Source organism: Cyanistes caeruleus, chromosome 3 (genome assembly GCF_971803275.1).
Source record: "Cyanistes caeruleus chromosome 3, bCyaCae1.hap1.1, whole genome shotgun sequence".
Classification (NCBI taxonomy): domain Eukaryota; kingdom Metazoa; phylum Chordata; class Aves; order Passeriformes; family Paridae; genus Cyanistes; species Cyanistes caeruleus.
This window is the reverse complement of record NC_141703.1, coordinates 93,917,723-93,934,857: the sequence shown is the minus strand read 5'-3', so window position 1 is coordinate 93,934,857 and position 17,135 is coordinate 93,917,723. Positions and strand designations below refer to the sequence as shown.

The 17,135-nt window shown below is 44.7% G+C and overlaps 1 long non-coding RNA gene across 1 annotated transcript; it reads left to right on the top strand.

Annotated features, from left to right (window-relative positions):
* The first annotated feature begins 6,289 nt into the window (after positions 1 to 6,289).
* Positions 6,290 to 15,434, top strand: LOC147654362 (uncharacterized). The gene is made up of 3 exons (XR_015285008.1): positions 6,290 to 6,382; positions 10,534 to 10,683; positions 11,166 to 15,434. It is a non-coding gene; the product is annotated as an uncharacterized LOC147654362 (long non-coding RNA).
* The last annotated feature ends 1,701 nt before the right edge of the window (positions 15,435 to 17,135 follow it).

Here is a 17,135-nt window from a genome sequence, read left to right as displayed (position 1 = left end):
GCACTGCATTCAGTTCCTGTGCTGAAACACAAACCTTAGCGGGTTGTGTGAGGAACAGATGTCTCTAGAGGGTTGACACTTGCTGTTCAGGGTTCTAAATATTTGGTAGAGTAGTGTGGAGGATGAGATTAGTAATATCAGCAAGCCAGCAGCAGGGTTTTGCTTCTCCATATACCCACCTTGGCCCCAGTGAAAATCTCTATTTAGCCTAATACCCACATAGTCCTCTGCTCATGGTCCCAACAACCAAAGACCCTGAACAGTACTGCTAACCCCAGCAGTAGGAGACTGTGTCTAAAAACCCAGAGAAAAGCCCAGCCCTTGCTAGGCCACACAGTCCCCAGCATCTCTGTTTGCTGTACTGAGGGTACTTTGTCTGCTGGTCCCTGGCCCGGTGCCACTGACTTGTGTCACACAGGAAGCTGAAGCCCTGCCAGCTGGGAGCCGCTTCTGGTCGCTATCTCCAGCCATCAGTGCTCGATTGGAGCCTGTTAACCAGGCTCCTGACCTGCCAGCCTTGCAGGTCCCAGGCATTTGCTTTCCCTTTTGAGCCCTTGAGATAGCAGAGTCTGCTCTACCACGATGAATGTGTTTAGGAAATGCCAAGTCTGAATTAACTACTGGGAATTTTTAGCTTGACTGGAAACATTTGCCAGAAAGTAGGATGGACAGTGTTCATGCCCAAGAGCAGGGCAGACCTCTTTGATAAAGCTTCCCCACAGAAGCAATTCTTAATCACAGCAGTGACAAGTCACTCCTAGTTCCTTCCTGCTCTATTTCCACTGAAATACAGGGGTTATTTGAAGGGTAAAGCTGCGGCTGTCACTCAAGTCAAGAGAGAACAACCTCCACCTTTCTGAAGCAGGGAAAGAGAGGAGGCACTTCCAGTTCAAGACTATTTGGCTGCTTTACAGTTTTGTTTGGTGAACATAAAAGAGACTTGGAAATTTCAGAGGCCTCTTTTAGGAAATCCTTTACAAGTTCCTTTAGTAGATGGGTTTTAGCTCAACAATTCAACTAATTACAATCAGTCACTTGATCCTGGAAGAACAGGGAAATTGTGTCATGCACATTTCATACAGGATTTACTTAAGCATTCTGGGTTTTAGCTCTTTGGCACCTGCAGTTAGTCCTTTTGCCTGTAATTTTGGCTGGCCATAATACTGATGCCTTCGTATCAGAAAAATGGGCTTCCTCTTCTGCAGAGAAACAACAATAGTGTCAGCTGGCAGGCTCATTTCTCACAAAAATCACAGGCAAACAAAACATGCATAGGTTGGTCTTCCAGTCCAATATCCAATAGAATAACAAAGGAGACATCTGTGCCTGGGGATGTCCATTTGCCCTCAGCTGCAGAGGGGAAGGGAGGGAGGTACCCAAAGAGCACCTTGCTGATAGGTGGAGATCCCCCTGCTTGTAGCAGTGCCGCTAACAAACTCTGTGGTAAACCTTCATGCAACACAGCTATCAGGAAGGCCATCTCCTTTCCCTAAAGCATTCTGAAATGGGACTTTTTAACCATTTCCTAGCCACAGCAACGTGTTGGCCATTGTGAGAGTCCGACCAGAGGACCTAAAACCTCAGAGAGGGGCTGACATCGCAGATGCTGAGGAGCGGCTGTGGGGAGGAGCAGACCAGTTCAGCTTGTGTGCTGCTTAGCTGTATAAATGTGTTGAGCACAGAGGAAATTTGTAGTCAATTTAATGCAAACAAAATGTTTCAGCATAATTGCAGTAATTAAACAGGAATGCTGCTTTTAACTAAACATCTGTTACCTTTTTCTGATTGAATTAAATAGTTATAAGCCTCTGAGGCTCACTAATACTCTCTCTTCCTTTCTACCTTAAATCTCTTTTCCTGCTGTTTTATCAATCAGTGATTGTGACTGAAGATTTTGCAGTGTCTCTCTTTGATCAGATTAGAAATGTTCATGGTTTCTTGCCCTCTGAAGCCTTGCACACACAGGACAATCTTCCATGGCTACCTCAGCAGAGCTTTTGTGCCAGCAGCTGCCTGCCCTTCTCTGCTGATGCACCACTGCTGCCCTAACCTCTGTGGAGGGGATTGATCCTGGAAATATTTTGATCCTGATCTGAATAAGGCTGCCAGTAGAAGCAGACAATGCTTTGCTATCATACAGCGCTATCTAACACACAGGAACAAAGACGTAGCTTTTTCCTGAATTACAGTGATGCTTCACCTACTTTTGGAGTGGTTGTTGTTGAAACAGTGTAAGGTGCTACGACCAAAGGAGATGCAGGCAAAACCATTTAACTCTGTACTCTATCAAAGAATTTGATTGTTACCATCTTCCCCCTGAAGAGCCATCACAAGCAGTGTTGTGGGTGGTGACATCTGAGAATTGCACTACCTGATCACAGATCATAGTAGGGATGACCCTTCCAGCCTTCTGTCTCTTCAGATCATTTTCTGTTGTTTTCTCATCATCTTATCCTCATCCACCTTCCATGTTTTCCTCTCTGCACTCTTCAAGTATTTCTGTATTGGTGTTTTAGGTCACCTAAGTGAAGGTGGAAGAAAATCTGGTTATGAAAGAGCAACAGCAATAGTCAGCTTAGCAGCCTGACTGCTGTGTACTCAGCTCCACTGAGTTCCCTCGAATGTAAGTGACTGGCCTCACCTGACCTGTGGCACCTAGCAGTCCTACCTTTGTATTGGTTTCAATTTGCTCCAAACAGGTCACCCTATCTAAGAAAGGCTATAAGAAAAGAATCCTAAACATTTTCATTTCTGAACTGGCAATAGTCTTGGACAGTGCATGACAGAGCTTATAAATAGCACTTTGATTGCCCATGATGTCACAAACCACAAGAGCATCTGACTTTGATTTATTACATCAGATCATGACTTGTTCATAGGCTTGTAGTTTGCAGCTTATTTACAGTCAGTACACCCACTATTATTCCTAAGCCATCCCAGTGTTATGCAGATACATAAATGCTGCCTGGAACTGAAACAGTAAACAACCAATTAAAAGTTTAACCTCTTCCTTTCTGATCTCTTCCTACCTGATTAACCGAGGATACTGTTGCATAAATTACAGTTGTGCCAGATAATGAAAAACTGGTGTTCTTCCATTTGCCTGTGTATTACATTTACAGGTGATGGTGATGCACTAAAAAACGTTTGTAGATATTTTTAATATTTATGCTCAAAAATAATTTCTCATTAAAACCGCATTTCTTTGAAGAAGTGTTCTTTCCTTCACTGCAAGATTGTTGTTTTATGAGACTTCCTAGAATAAACCAGCAAAATCTAATTTCTGGAATTTAATGAAAGAAGAATTTTAATTCTTTTTGTAGTTCTTGACGCTGCACATGTATACACACAAATTGGTTTATCTGAACAGCAGTTTGAAAAACCAGAGTTGGGCAATGTAATTAGGAAGGGAAAAGCTTGCTATTCAGATTAATTAAGCTAAGTAACATTTAACTTTTATGTCACATCTTTCTGGCAGAGGGGGTATTCTCATTTACTTCGACCACATCTTGGAAGAGTTCACAGTTAAGATTTAAATACAGGCCAATAAAAACTCCAGACATTAATGAATGTAATGATTTTAAGACTGGAAAAATTATTAATTCCACTCCTTATCTATATCACTGAGTTACAGGTCTTACTTGGTTTTGAATATCCCAGTTGCAGAGAAAGGCACTCACGTAAAAATCTACAGAAAGAACTAAGCCATTTTAACTAGTCCTTTTTTAACTACCAGCATTTTAAAATAAAGAAAATCCCACCCTGAGAAAAATGTGTGATTATATTCAGGTATCTAAAAACTGGTATATCCTAGTATCTAAGATGGGACAAGGGAGTAACTGTATCATTCAGAAATGACAAAATGGGAAATTATTTATGTAATTCCTCTCAACTGAGTATCTGTGGACCTGGCTGTTACATCAGCATGTGCTCTCCATCAGAGGTTACCATAAAGCACTCCTAAACATTGCTGTGATTTACTCTCTTGTTTAAAAAAAAAATCCTTCAGGTGAATCTAAGGCTGTTGGAGAAGAAAAGTAATTACCAGTACTAATGTCCTGTACAGTACCTGGGTCTATGCCTCATAGTTTCACAGTCTGTGATCTTAAAAATATAGTCCTCAGAACAGAACCTCCTCTTTGTATTCTCATAGGACACAGTACCCAAACCCAGCTGGTCAGAGGAGATCAAGCACTACCTGTCAGTGTGATTTGCAAGACAGACACAAAGGAAACCTTTCTGTAGTCAACTGGTTCTTTCTAAACATTCATTTGTATTAATTAAAATATTTACAGTATTAGTGGCCCTTACTGGAACTGGAACTGAGTGCAGATAAGACAGTTCAAGGTGCATGAGAAATCAGGTTTATTGAAGTTTTCTCTGTACAGATTTTGCATTAAATACCTAATCTTGTTTTTAAGTAGTGAGTTGGCTAGCTGAGGTCTACTAGTGGCCATGAAAGAGAAATCTAACACACAGCCTGTAAGCAGTATTTCTTCTAGTTGATTTTACATACATCTGTTGGTGGCCTCAAAGCTGGGTTTTATTCATTGTGACCTGCTTTTAAATATGAGTGCTTCCAGAATCTTGCTGGGGTAGGCAGAGAGCTTAGTGGAGATCATGGAAGAGCCATGTGCTTGCTGTCTCTGAAGAGACACAAGGTGCCTTAAATTGAAGAAAAATGCTTATCTTTGTTAAAAAATAAAAAAAAAATTGTGTACACTGCTACTAATCTCAGGTGTTTAGTCATCAGGAAGAGGCCTTCAAAATTCAGAAATCAAATGATTAAGCAAATTAATAAATAAATAGGGAAAAAAAATTGTTAACACCCTCAGAGTATGGGGGACATTGGTGAAGAGAGTTCTGTTTTCAGGATTTTTTACGCAGTCATGACAGCTCAAATCCCATTTCCCTTTGATCAAAGTACATACGCAATCCCTTGGTATCAGGAATTGAGGCTCTAAGGAAAATATTGCAAAACTTTCCTGTATGAAAGTACGCAGATTTTTTGGTATCATCCAGTTCCTGGCACACTGCCACTGGCACAGAGCAGTGCTGGAGGCTGACAGGGTGCCTTCCACAAGTATCCACTGTGGATCTTCCTGTGTCTTATCATATCCCTGGGCATGTGGTAGCAGCCACTGTCAGAACCTGGGTAATGGCTAAAAAAGCCTCTGCTGGGGCCCTTTTTATGTCTTATTTTGGATTTGGAAGAGTTAATAAATATACAGATTTGTTTTTCCTCTTATGTAATTAGATCCCAGAGGAAAAATGTCATAAGCCTCAACTACATCCTTAATCTCCTGAACAATGGAAACTGTGTTAAAAAACCCAAAACAACTGTCTTCCTGGGAAGGGTGGGTGCTCATCAGTGATCCTCAGCTGGGTTTCTGATGTCAGCCTTGCACAGCCTGGCTGGGAGCACCGAGGGGTCTGCCTGCCACTGCGGGGACACCTCCTGCTTACCTGGGCTGGGCTGGGCTCCTGCCAGGCAGGTGTTTGTGGCTCTAAAACTCTGCAGCAGTGTGGAGAGGTGCTGGGGAAGAGGGAGCCTGGGCAGGTGGGTGAGCAGCTTGCTCACTGCTGTAAGAAGTGGCTTCTTTCCAGCTGGGAGTGCTTTGGCAGAGGGATGGGGTGGACAGATGCTCTGCACTTGCCCGATTTATCTTATGGAGAGGTGCCTTCCCTCTCTGGGTCTGTTGGCTCGCCTGCACTAAAAATACATCCCTGAAACGTGCCCTCCTATGCACTCAGTTGTGCAGAGAGCCTGACCCTCAGCTCAACTGGCAGAAAGCATTCTTCTGGCACTTTCTGTGTACTTCAGGAAGGGCACAATCAGCTGCCCAGAACCATTATCAAAAGAATTGGGACATAGAATTGCACACATTAACCCAGCCTCTCCTCTCTTCCTCCTCCCTCTGACTCAACAAGTGGTGTAAGTTCCAAACAGCATCCTTATCCTACAAGTGTGTTTAATTTCCTTAACAAATTGAGGTACTAGGAATTTTAAACCCCACATGTTTCCCAAAGTTATGTAAACCAAGAGGCACCCAGATGCTCACGTAAGAGCAGAGGGAAAATCCCTTTTGGGAATATGTGCCTGGCCCATGGGTGCAATGGGCTGCCAAGCAGTGTTATTCAAACTGTGACGTGCAACAGGCTGAGATAGCAAAAGCCCAGGGCAAGGAGAATGAGGTGAAGGTGTAAAGTGACACACTGTTCTTTTTCTTTTTCCCCAGGTGGGCCTTGGGAAAATTACAATATACAACAGCTGTGCCTTCCAAATCAAGAGTCAAGCTCTCCTGTGCATGAGCTCACACAGGCACCAGAAAGAGGTCTACATGACAACAAGTATCAAAAGAAGAAAGAGGGAACAAAACAGGTAAATACTAACATTCAGTGTTTCCCAGTGTACTATATTTCATTTTCCCCTCCTTGTTTCACTCCCCTTTTGAGACAAAGAATTGTCATCTGGAAAAGAAGAAATTTCCTCTTGTTTTGTTGCATTAGGGCATATAGGAAGGTTTGAAAATGCTTAGGTATTTGAAAATTACTATTTTTAAAACAGTCATGAATGCTGAATCTGTTTCCTGGATGTCTTTTATGGTGACCTTCACATGTTGACTATGAAGTCTTCGAATTCTTAGAGAAAGTAGCTGGGTCTTTTTTCCCTTCCAACAACTTATTTTGTCCTTTCAATTGAAGAGATGTTAATGAACGCACACTGTTATAAACAGCTGTTCCTGCCTCATACTATGGTGCTCATCTCCACCATAATAGTTCTGCTGAAAAGAGAAAAATTATCTCCCAGTGTGGATTCAGTCCTGTGTGAACTTTTGCTTTCCTTTCTTCTGCAAGGCTCTGTCCCTCACCCAGAATGGGCAGCCTGCCTCTGTCTACCCCGGGATGCCCTGTGTTACAGGGATCAATGACATGACCTAGCCTTATCTTGTACTAGGAAATTATAGAGCTATCAAGAGTATGGAAAATACCTTTTCTCTCCCTCTCCTCCCACCAGCCAACTGCAATCAGCACAGGCTTTACAGTAAATGCAGTGGTAAGAGGAAAAAGCAGCAGCAGGAGGCTTTTTGCTGGTGTGGCTTCTTATTACTGTCGGAGAAAATAAACTCCAAATACAGTACACAGGTTTGCTAGTTACACCATTGCCCCTGTAGCTCTATCTTGTTTAGTGGAGGCAAAAAATGAGAATGGAAACTGTGCAACCAGTGAAGCAGGACTTCATTAAATGTTGCAGCACCCCGAGGAGTGAAGGAGCTAAGCTGTAGGTACCTAATTAAAGCGTTCGATGATGTTTTGAGGACATCCACATGCATACAGGGCTTTTGCAAGGGGACCTTCACAAAACTCTGCATGTCTCTTCTCATTCCATCTCGCCCCTGTTGAGATACCAAGGAACCCATAGCTGGGATATCATCAGGCCTTTCTGGCTGAGAGGTACAGACTGTAATAGTGTCTGACTCAGTTTCAGCCTAGTGGCCCCCTGAAACTCTCAATATGTGCCAGATATAAGGAGCTCTTCATCATGCAGGTATCTCCAAAGAACCTAATTGAGGCCAGAGTATCCTGGCATGTAGAAGACTAATCTGAGGCTGAGTCACCATTGAATCTCACCAGACCAGGTTTTGAATCAGGTCAGAGGATCAGTTGTTTATTGTTAAAATCCTCAAGCTCTCTATCCCTGCTTGCCGGGACAGTGTAGCTTCCCGCCACCGTTTCAAAGCCTTACTCATTCCAAGTGGCCTGTGCTTGACTTCTCCTTAATGCAGCTCCACGGAGAGGAGGAAACACAGCGTCACCCTGGGCCAGGACTGGCTGCCCTGGGTGCGTGACCTTTGCCATGCTAACCTGCCCTCATCTTGCCCAGCACTGTTAATTGCCTCTTAGGGCAGCTTTGTCTCCAGCTCTGAGAGGTTGGGACAGACAGCTCATGCTTCCGCTAGTTAGGAGCCAGTAATAGCCACTTTGGGTCCTAGGATGAGAGAAGGAGAGGCTGGTAATACCCCTGCTTCAGTGCCCCATTAGATGGAGGAATCCTCAAAATGTGGGTTAGTTTCAGCTGAGCCCCCTCCCTCTCCAGCCCAGGCACTTCCTCGTCTTGTTTCAGCTCTGCACCACAACCCACGTGAGGAGGGCGTGATGCTATTTATTCTTGTTTCCTCCCTCTCTGAGATCCTATCAGAAACACCAGTCTGAGTCAGAGGCAGAGGCTGTGACTGAAATGAGAGAGAATACTTGGAAATGCACAGATTTCAGCCCAGTGTGGCTACCCCAGCTCTTTGGAAAACTGGGCCTCAAAAATGTGTGAGATACTCAGCAAAACAGCAGCTAAAGAAAGACTATGTGAATTAGAAACTGCCTAGCAAGCAGCAAGAAAAGGAGTGGCTGGCTTGTCGTAGGTAAGGAACAGGACTCAGAGGAGTGTTGTAGCATGGGTGTTACATGACCTTCTACCCTCTTGCAATATCTGCTATTTTTGGACATTTGCTGAGAAGAATCCCTCCAAGATCACTCCTCTGGTTTACTGGGTGGTGATAGCTGGGTTTTCCAGCACAAACAGAACTGTGCTACAGTGAGAGGTCTCCAGCAGTGATATTTTTCCACATGCATTTGGATGAAAAGTCATTTAAAAGCCTACTCTCTGCTTTTGGCAGGTAGGGGCAGGGTACAACAAACCAAAAACATGTGTCCAAATATTCCAGTCCCAAACACTTAGATCTAGGTGTTTACAACATGCTTCATTACATATTAAGCAGCACAGATCTGGAAGGATCTGGAAATACTTTCCACATCCAGATCTCCCCAGCAAAAACCATGTCTTGGGCAGATTGCATTTTTATTGCCTTCATTGACTTGCTGAGATGATATCCCGGTACTTAAGGTGAACTGTGTGAGTAATGGTACTTCAGTAGAATGGAGCCATTTACTTCTGCTCAAGTGAACTGGTGCTTAATGGTCTGTAGAGTTATATGACCTCTGGTTGCAATCTGATCAGATAGCACAAACTAAATGCAGTGGAGTCTTGCTGATAATGGGAGGAGAATGGAGGCTCAGGATCTAGGGTACTGCCCAAAGCCAGGACAACTGGTCAGCAGGTGGCAATCATATCTAAAGCAGGAAAGGCCCACCACTGCTAAAAAAATTTGCTACCTGCCATGTCTTCAGTGTGATGTGTAACTGAGAGATCTGGATGCTTTGTGTACTGGTTCTAATCACACACATTTAATTTTTCTTTGCAGTCTGTTAGCAGTTAGCAGCACACCTTTGCCGTGTCCCAGATGTTACGACTAAGTTTCCCTTCCCTCCGTTCTGCCGTGCCCTCCAGTTGCAGATCTGATAGGTTACACTCAGCCTCCTCCTCCTCCTCGGCCAGACAGCAATACAGGTCCAGACATGCAGCCTTGCTATTTGCTGCTTAAAAGCTGCTATGGAATGGGTGCACCTTGCAAATGTAAGCCATGTATTATCAGTAACCAGATCTGCTGCTCAGGTGTGTGAGAGAAGGGCATCTTGGTCCTTGCAGACATGAATGACTCACTGACTTCACTGGCCTGGTTTGTCCGTGCAAAGTCAGTCAGCTGCAGCAGTTTGATCAACACCACCTTTAATACGACACTTCAGCTTAGACATCTTTGCTCATATAGTGCTACTTCAGAAATGCTTTCATTTGGGCCTTTTTATAATACACAGAAAAGAGTGGCACAAACCATTTCCAGAGCATCTGACCTCATTTTCAGCCTGTCAAGTGGGAGAGAGGCCGTGAAGCATAAGGAGAGTGGTTGGGACCAGGCAGGGAGTATGCAGCAATGGCAGAATTTGTGATACATGTTGTCCTAACAACAGCAGCTTTCTCTAAGCCAAGATTTCCTGTGCTAACATCTTGAGGAATCCTTGGGTATGGCCTGTTACCTGAAAGGCACTTCATGCTCTTGTGGGAAGGGAGGAGGTGAGAAAAAAAGGGATGCTGCTGCTCTTAAAATGAATTTAGCATTGAGGAGAGTAACTTGTTCCCAAACCTAGAGCCTGAAGCTCTGTCTTGCCCACAGGGCATGGAAAACAGGCAGGGCTGGAGCAAATGTCCCTGTCCTGTATTTTCTGGGTGAACTTGGACGTTGCATCCATACGTGTGAAGTACTGCAGGAAAGGGGCAATAGCTGGTTGATGATAGCCAGTTTTTTCTTGTGGACCTTGCTGGGCATATATTGTGGGCAAACTTCTTACAGACCTCAGAGTACCAGTCCCCAGCAGTCTGCTAACAAGTGCTTACACTGCTTTCAGGGAGGCAAGGTAAGGGGCCTAAAACCAGGAGACCTAGGCATGGTTACATGACAGGTTTGTTGCAAGACAAGCACTTATACCAGAGCTTCCCAAACCCTTGCCCTTTCCCTTGGGTTAGTGCAGCTTCAGTGGCCCATTCAGATCTCAGCCCCATAACCCAACAGCTAATTTGGGCCTATTGCAAGTGAGGTATGAACTACCAAGGATTAAAAGTCATTTTTCTCATCCTGCCAACAGTCACCAACTGGAATTTGACAGCTAAGCACTGCTAGTCTGTGCTTCATCTAAGCTGGCAGCCTTCTTGCTGAAGTCAAGGTCACCAGGAGTAGCACAGTACGGTGAAGAGGCAATTAAAGCACACAGGAGCCACCCGGGCACTCACAGCAGGTTTGATTTCTCACCCCTTCTGCTGCCCAGTTTTCACAATGCACATCTACAGATTCAGGTTATAACCCCAGAAGTGTTGCAACAGGTTAGGGCTTGGAGCACATTTTGTCTGCAATGTTTGCATGGTCTGTCTCGCAACAGCCAGGGCTGTCCCAGGCACGCCAGCAATGCTGCAGGTGGGAATGGCTGGATGAAACTTCTAGGTAGTGAGCAGGGCTTTAACTCCCATCCCATTGTAACCCAAATGGGGTCAAGCATAAGGTTCCTGAAACGGAAAGCTCCCTACCTGTTCCTTGTTTGGCTGCCTGCAGCCTTTACCCAGAGAGCTTGTGATGCTGCAGCAGTACAGATCAGAGGTGTGTGGGAAAGAAAGGATGAGCATCAGAGTGGTACTGGCTCAGACAGCTGCTCACACCCTGCCCACCAAAGCAGTGATCTGCATTCAGAACCTGACCCAATTCCAGCCCCTGCTGTCTTCACAGGACAAACACTGTGGGGTTTTCAGGAAGCACTTGCACAACAGCCGATACCAGGTGAGCTGCAGGCCGAGACAGATGTGTCGTCAAAGCAGTGTTGCCACGTGTGTTGCAAGTATGAGCGAAGGATATTGGCATTTTCTGTCATTCATACCTAGAGGACCATTTTCTCTTCTCAAATTCAGTCAGAATGAAGGGGAGAAGGGGATAAGCATGGCTGTGACTTTAAGACACCAGTTATAAGTGGGAATGTGTACCTGGCACAAAGTCAGTTCTTTCAGTAATGCTTATGTTGCTTTTATGCTTTTGTTGAAAATTCATCAGTGGATTAAGACCAAGAAAAGTGTAGGGTCCTTTGCTTCAAGAGAAGGGCTATGACCTGGTGGTCTGAAATTACTCTGTTTTGCAAAATTTCCCTTCATATCTGACATTTGCTCTACATCTACTCGGGAGCTCTGATCCATCTCCCACGAACACCCTCTAATCACATGTGAGGACAAGTGGAGGATAATATATTTTCTTTCACCAGAATGAAGAGAAAAAGCAGTGACAAACACAGCAATAGATGGGACATGTTCTCTCTTTAGTATAAACCAGATGTCTTCCAGCCTGAGGAGCTGGTATATGGCTCACAGTGGAATGGGAGTGCTGGGGTGGATGAGAGAGCTTGAAGTGGTGCACCTGGCCTGACCTGGTCATACATGCTCCTTGTGACCTTTGATGAAACTCTGGTTGTTGGTCTCTGAAAGCCATTTGCTTTCTACCTACCTACTGTGTCAGTCCTCAGAAAAGCTTGCCTTAGAAAAAAAAAGTCTGGTCATCAGCCTGGTAAGTCAGGCTTCTTGTTTCCTCTCTCTCTCTTGACCTCTTTTCCCAGCGAGAAGCACATTTGTCCCAGATCCACAAGTCCACATCAGAAATCTCTGCTTTAGCTTCCCTGGATCTGGGAATATCAGAAGAGGGAAATGAGAGCAGAAGATGGTTCAGGGAGGTATCAAAAGAAATGGACAGGAAAAATGAGATCAGTGTGTGATCCCAGGCTACCGGATGGGTGTGTGAAGGAAAGGAAGGAACAGGAATTTTCTAAAAGTGTTCTCACCCTAAGGGAACTAGGTGAGAGACATGGCAAATTTTACTAGAAAGGTCTCCAAGACTGGAAGATGTCAAGGGCTGCTAAGAGCAGGGAAACAAAACAGTATTCACCTTGGAAAATGTGAGGCACAGGGATAGCTGCAGCCCTATGGAGAGGTTCACATTTTTCCTTAGATGGTCCTTGTTTAGTTATGCTCTGCACCAGGACTTACAGCACAGCCCTGCTGATGCCACAACTTAACCCTGCAATGTTAGCGAGTGTCTGCAATGCCTGGTCCCAAACCACGTGGGTCAAGGTGCCACGTGGCTTTCCTTCTTGGCCAGCACCCAAGAAGGAGCCGTAGCAGCTCCACAGGTCCCATCCCCACCCCGTCTGCCTGGAGGCCTCCCACTGTCCTGGCCAGCTCGGCGTGGGGGCTGGGAGGACAGCGGTGCTGGTGTAACTGGTTTGGGCAGCATACCAGACCAGCGCCGGTGCCAGACAGCGCCGTCCCGGCCGGACGAAGGGCTGCTCCTCCGGCACCTCCGTGGGGCACGGCGGCAGCAGGAACCAGCACCCCGTGCTCCTCGGCACCTCTGCGGGGCTGGGCTGGGCCATGTGGGCCAGGGAGCAGGTTCCACCGAGGAAGGGCCCCACACCTGCACAAGGGCCCTGGGAGGCCAGCGTGGCATTGGAGCGGTGGGAAGGAGCCGGTGCCGGTGCTGGGCCCAGCTGCGGGTCAGGCCGGGTGAGCGAGGAGCACGGCAGAGCCTCAGGCACCGCTGCCAGGCCGAGCGAAGGCCGGAGGTGCCTCGTGTCAGCTCCAGCCACGTGTGCACAGGGTCAGGGCACGGCACTGCCCCGGGCAGCAGCACTGCTACGGGCTGCTCTGCAGGGAAACGGCGTCCTTGCAGAAAAATGACTCTCAAGGTCCCTCTCTTTTGCCGTCCCAAGTTGCCCTTGATGGTAGTGGAAAAAGCCAAGGCGGGAGTCCTGTTCTGCAGCATTTTCTCCTTGAACTCCAGACTGCAAGTTGATGTTGCTGTAAATGCAGCAACACACTTTGCCATTGAGGCATTTCTGTGTGGCTGACAGGGATTTTGCCCAAATGTCACACAGGAGGCCAGGAATATGTCATCCTAGCCTTAACAGCTCTTTCTGCTCCTCCTGCTCTAAGGACTGGCATGACATGATGAAAAGGGCATCAGGCAAGGACAGATAGCCACGGTCTTCTACCAGTTGGAGTCTTAGCTGGAGATTCCTGCGCTGGGGGTCGTTAAGCCAAGGAAGCCTCCTTGGAACGAGCAAAATATCAAATCTGAGCCTTGAGCTGCAACTCAGTCCTCGTTGTTATCAGTTAGCTATCAGGCTAGAAAGGATGAAGCCAGGCTGAATTATTTTCTCTTCTTTTTTGAATTTCTTTCGTCTTGAGGCCCTGATGGTGTGGACAGAATTAAGAAATTTACCTTTGTGCTTCTTTGGGAATTTTTGAATGCTTATTGTGTCCTGGAAGCACGCAAACTTCCCATCATCTTACCACAGATTGTATGTTTTTTTAACCCTTGTTTTCCACAATGCATTCCAGTGAGAAATGTGTCCTGAAAGTGTTTTGTCTCAGGTCATCCTGCCAAGCCAGGACTTGTGGAAAGGAAATCTATTCAGGCTAGGAATGTGTTAACTATTCATGGCTGACTCTCCCATCAGGGCCTGTGAGCTGTGCTGGGGATTTTGTGCCGGGGATTTTCCACCAGCTCTGCCTATTCCAGATTTTCATCTGGGTGCATTTTCCCACAAAGATGTAGTCTCAGAAGTGCCATCTTCACTGCTTAGTCACTCAGGTAAAGAAAATAGTTCGAGCATGGTTCTCATGCTGCCTCCTTCCTACCAGGCACTTGGCTTTATCTTGCATTATAAGTGAGACTAAATCTTTTTGAAAACCTATGTGTCAGCACTGAATTATTTATAGTCATGTCAAACATTCCTGAGTATATGGATAAAACCCAGGATAAAGTATCCTAGTGCGCCACTGATGACAAAAAAGTGTCGTGCCAGTCAGAGGGCCAGCCTTGATGTGGTGCAGACAAAGATGCTTTTTGCAGGCTGGGGCGCAGGTGGGGGGGCAGGGGGGGGAGGATGGGCTTGTTGTAGCAAAGACAATACATTGTATTTTATGATTACTTTAGTAATCACATATATATTAATGTAATTTTCCCAGCAGCTGACTGCAGCAGCAGATAAAAACCTAGAATTATGTTTGAGAATTTGACTGGAGGAGATTGCAGACTGTTCCCAGGCCATGTTTGTTCTCTTCGCCAAAGCAAAGTATTACTTAAATAGAAAGCTAGAGACACTATGCTGCAGCTGAAATATGACCCATTAGGCATGCCTGAGAAGCCACAATTAAAAACTCAAGAAATTCTAAATAATTTCCCCCAAATAAAACTAGGGGAGGGGAGGTAATTTTATTGCTGCATAAGATGTGAATCCAGATTTTGCTTTGTAGATGCTTATTTCCTTTATATGCTATTTGTCCTTATTTAAAGAATAGCACAGGCCTTATACATGTGCATATAAAGTATGCAATGATACATCATTATCCTGCTTGTTCTTTATTCATTTTCTATTTAAAAATCTTCCAGCAATTGGAACACTCATCCTTATATTCAAAAACTGCTTGACATTAGTAACTGCCCTCTCCTCTTTCCAAACTAATTAAGATGGCCACATCTTTACATTTTTTATTTCATTTCTGTTTGTGTTCTGACATATGTATTGACAAGCCCACTCTCACTGCCCTCCACTAAAGGAAACTGTGATTGACAGATCCTGTCTTCAGTTAAAGAAGGTCTCTCAACAGGGGCATTTAGGAATTCTTGCTGGCAGCTTTGGTGCTCAGTGCATTGTTCACACAAATGGGCTGGACCATTGTCAAAGGAGTGGTTAAATCTCAGCCAGACCTGAGAGGGTTCAAGTGGGCAAGGAATTATAGCCTTTCACCTGTTTTGGTCTTCTCAGTCTTATCATAGCAATATATGCTTGCTTGGTCACTCCCTTTCGAAAAACAGTCAGTCTGCTGAAAAAACAGATCCTTTGGTTTGCTCTGTATTTAGGCAAAACCAATCTTGATTCCAGGACTATAGAAATGTATGCTTTTCTTTCCACCCTTCAGCTAAGGAAGAGGGGAAAACAAAAATTTGAGAAAATCCATCTATAACAGTATAATATTTTACAAGTCTGTTTAATAGACAACTACGGCAGTGAGGGGAAACTCTGACAAGTCACTGCTGCACTTTATGTTGTTTGTGCTCTGAAGGCTGTTCACCTTCTTCATTGTCCTGCAGAGTTTGCAGATTGGACTGTGATTTCTTGATGGGTTTGGTTCATTGGTGTAAACTTATTTTCTGGTAATGCCTAAACAGGGTAGAAACTTCAAAACCATAAAGGAACCATTAGCATCTTCAATGTCCTGAGGGCTGAGGACAGATCACTGAAGGGAAAAGTTAAATGAAAGGTGGGAAAATCAGAGTTATTGCTGTTGGTTCCTCAGCAAAGCTGTGTGACTTCTCACATTGGACTGAATACTTGTCTCCAGGTTTGTTTTTCCCTTTCTAAGAGGTAATGTGATATTGATAACATGTACATGGATTATTCTGTATTAAAATTTTTTGGTGTCTTGTTGAGGTATACTAATTGGGAGCGTACAGGAGAATACACATCCAACTCATCACAATTCTGGCCCTAGCATAATTTAAATTATGCTTGGAAAAAAAAAATACAGCATAGTCTATTTAAATAGCTGAGAAAATAACTTCTCTGTGGTATGAATGGCATCTCCATTACTGAAGTATTTCTGTCATGGCTCTAGCAATATATACATACACTGGAAAACTTTCATTGTAGACATACCCTAGAGGAACTGGGTGTCCAGCTGGCTGAGAAGGTCACCTATGTATCTAACTCTCTCAGTCACACTCAAAATCATTACCTAAAACTTCCCTTCTGGAATAACAGTTTAACACATTTCACCAAGCTCTGTCTCACCCCTGTGAGGTCTTGATGAACAATGTGATATCATCTTCTCTCAATCCCAAATCCAGCCTACCTGTTGCTCACCCTGCCTTCAGCGCTGCCTTTCACACATACCCCAGGCAGCAAAGCTGGCAGAGGAAGCCTGGGCTGGGCTGGAGAGAAAGTGGAAGGGTAGGATGTCAACAACGAGTTTTTAACTGGCAAATAGAAGGACATTCCCCTTTAGCAACAAGACCTGCACCTGTGATGCAAATTAAGTGGAATATTTGCAGTGTCATACCAGTGGGTGTAGATTCCACTTGTTTTAAGATACACATAAATCCTAAACCTATTTTTTCTCTTTCTTTTCTGCCTCTGGAGCTAATGCATTTAACTCTCAAAGAGAAGACAGTTGATTGTTAGCTTCAGATTCTCTTGATGTTAATTTTCTTTTTAAAAAAGCTTGCATGTTATTCTAGATTAATTATATCTTTCTGCAAGTAAAATCATTGGAAGGGGTCCACCTCTCCCCCTGCATTCTGCTCAGTTTCTTCCTTGATTTCTTTCACATATCCCTTCCCCAGTGAATGTTACATGGCATTAATTAAGAATCTTAATTGCATATTTGTCTTCGCAAAGCCTGCCAGTGTGTACAGGCAACTGTGGTTGACAGCATGCAAAGAACAATGGAGAAGCCTTAACAAGGCTTGGCAGAGCAATACAATCAGTGGAGACCATGCTCAGGGGAAGAGCTTCACACAAGGATTTCAGGAAAATCTGTGCTTGGTGACTTTTATTTCCTTAATCAACGGCAGGAAACGTTTCAGACCTGCTGCAGCTGGTGATAAAACAGCTCCACTAAAGCCCACTGCTAGATGAAATAACCACGTGGTTTG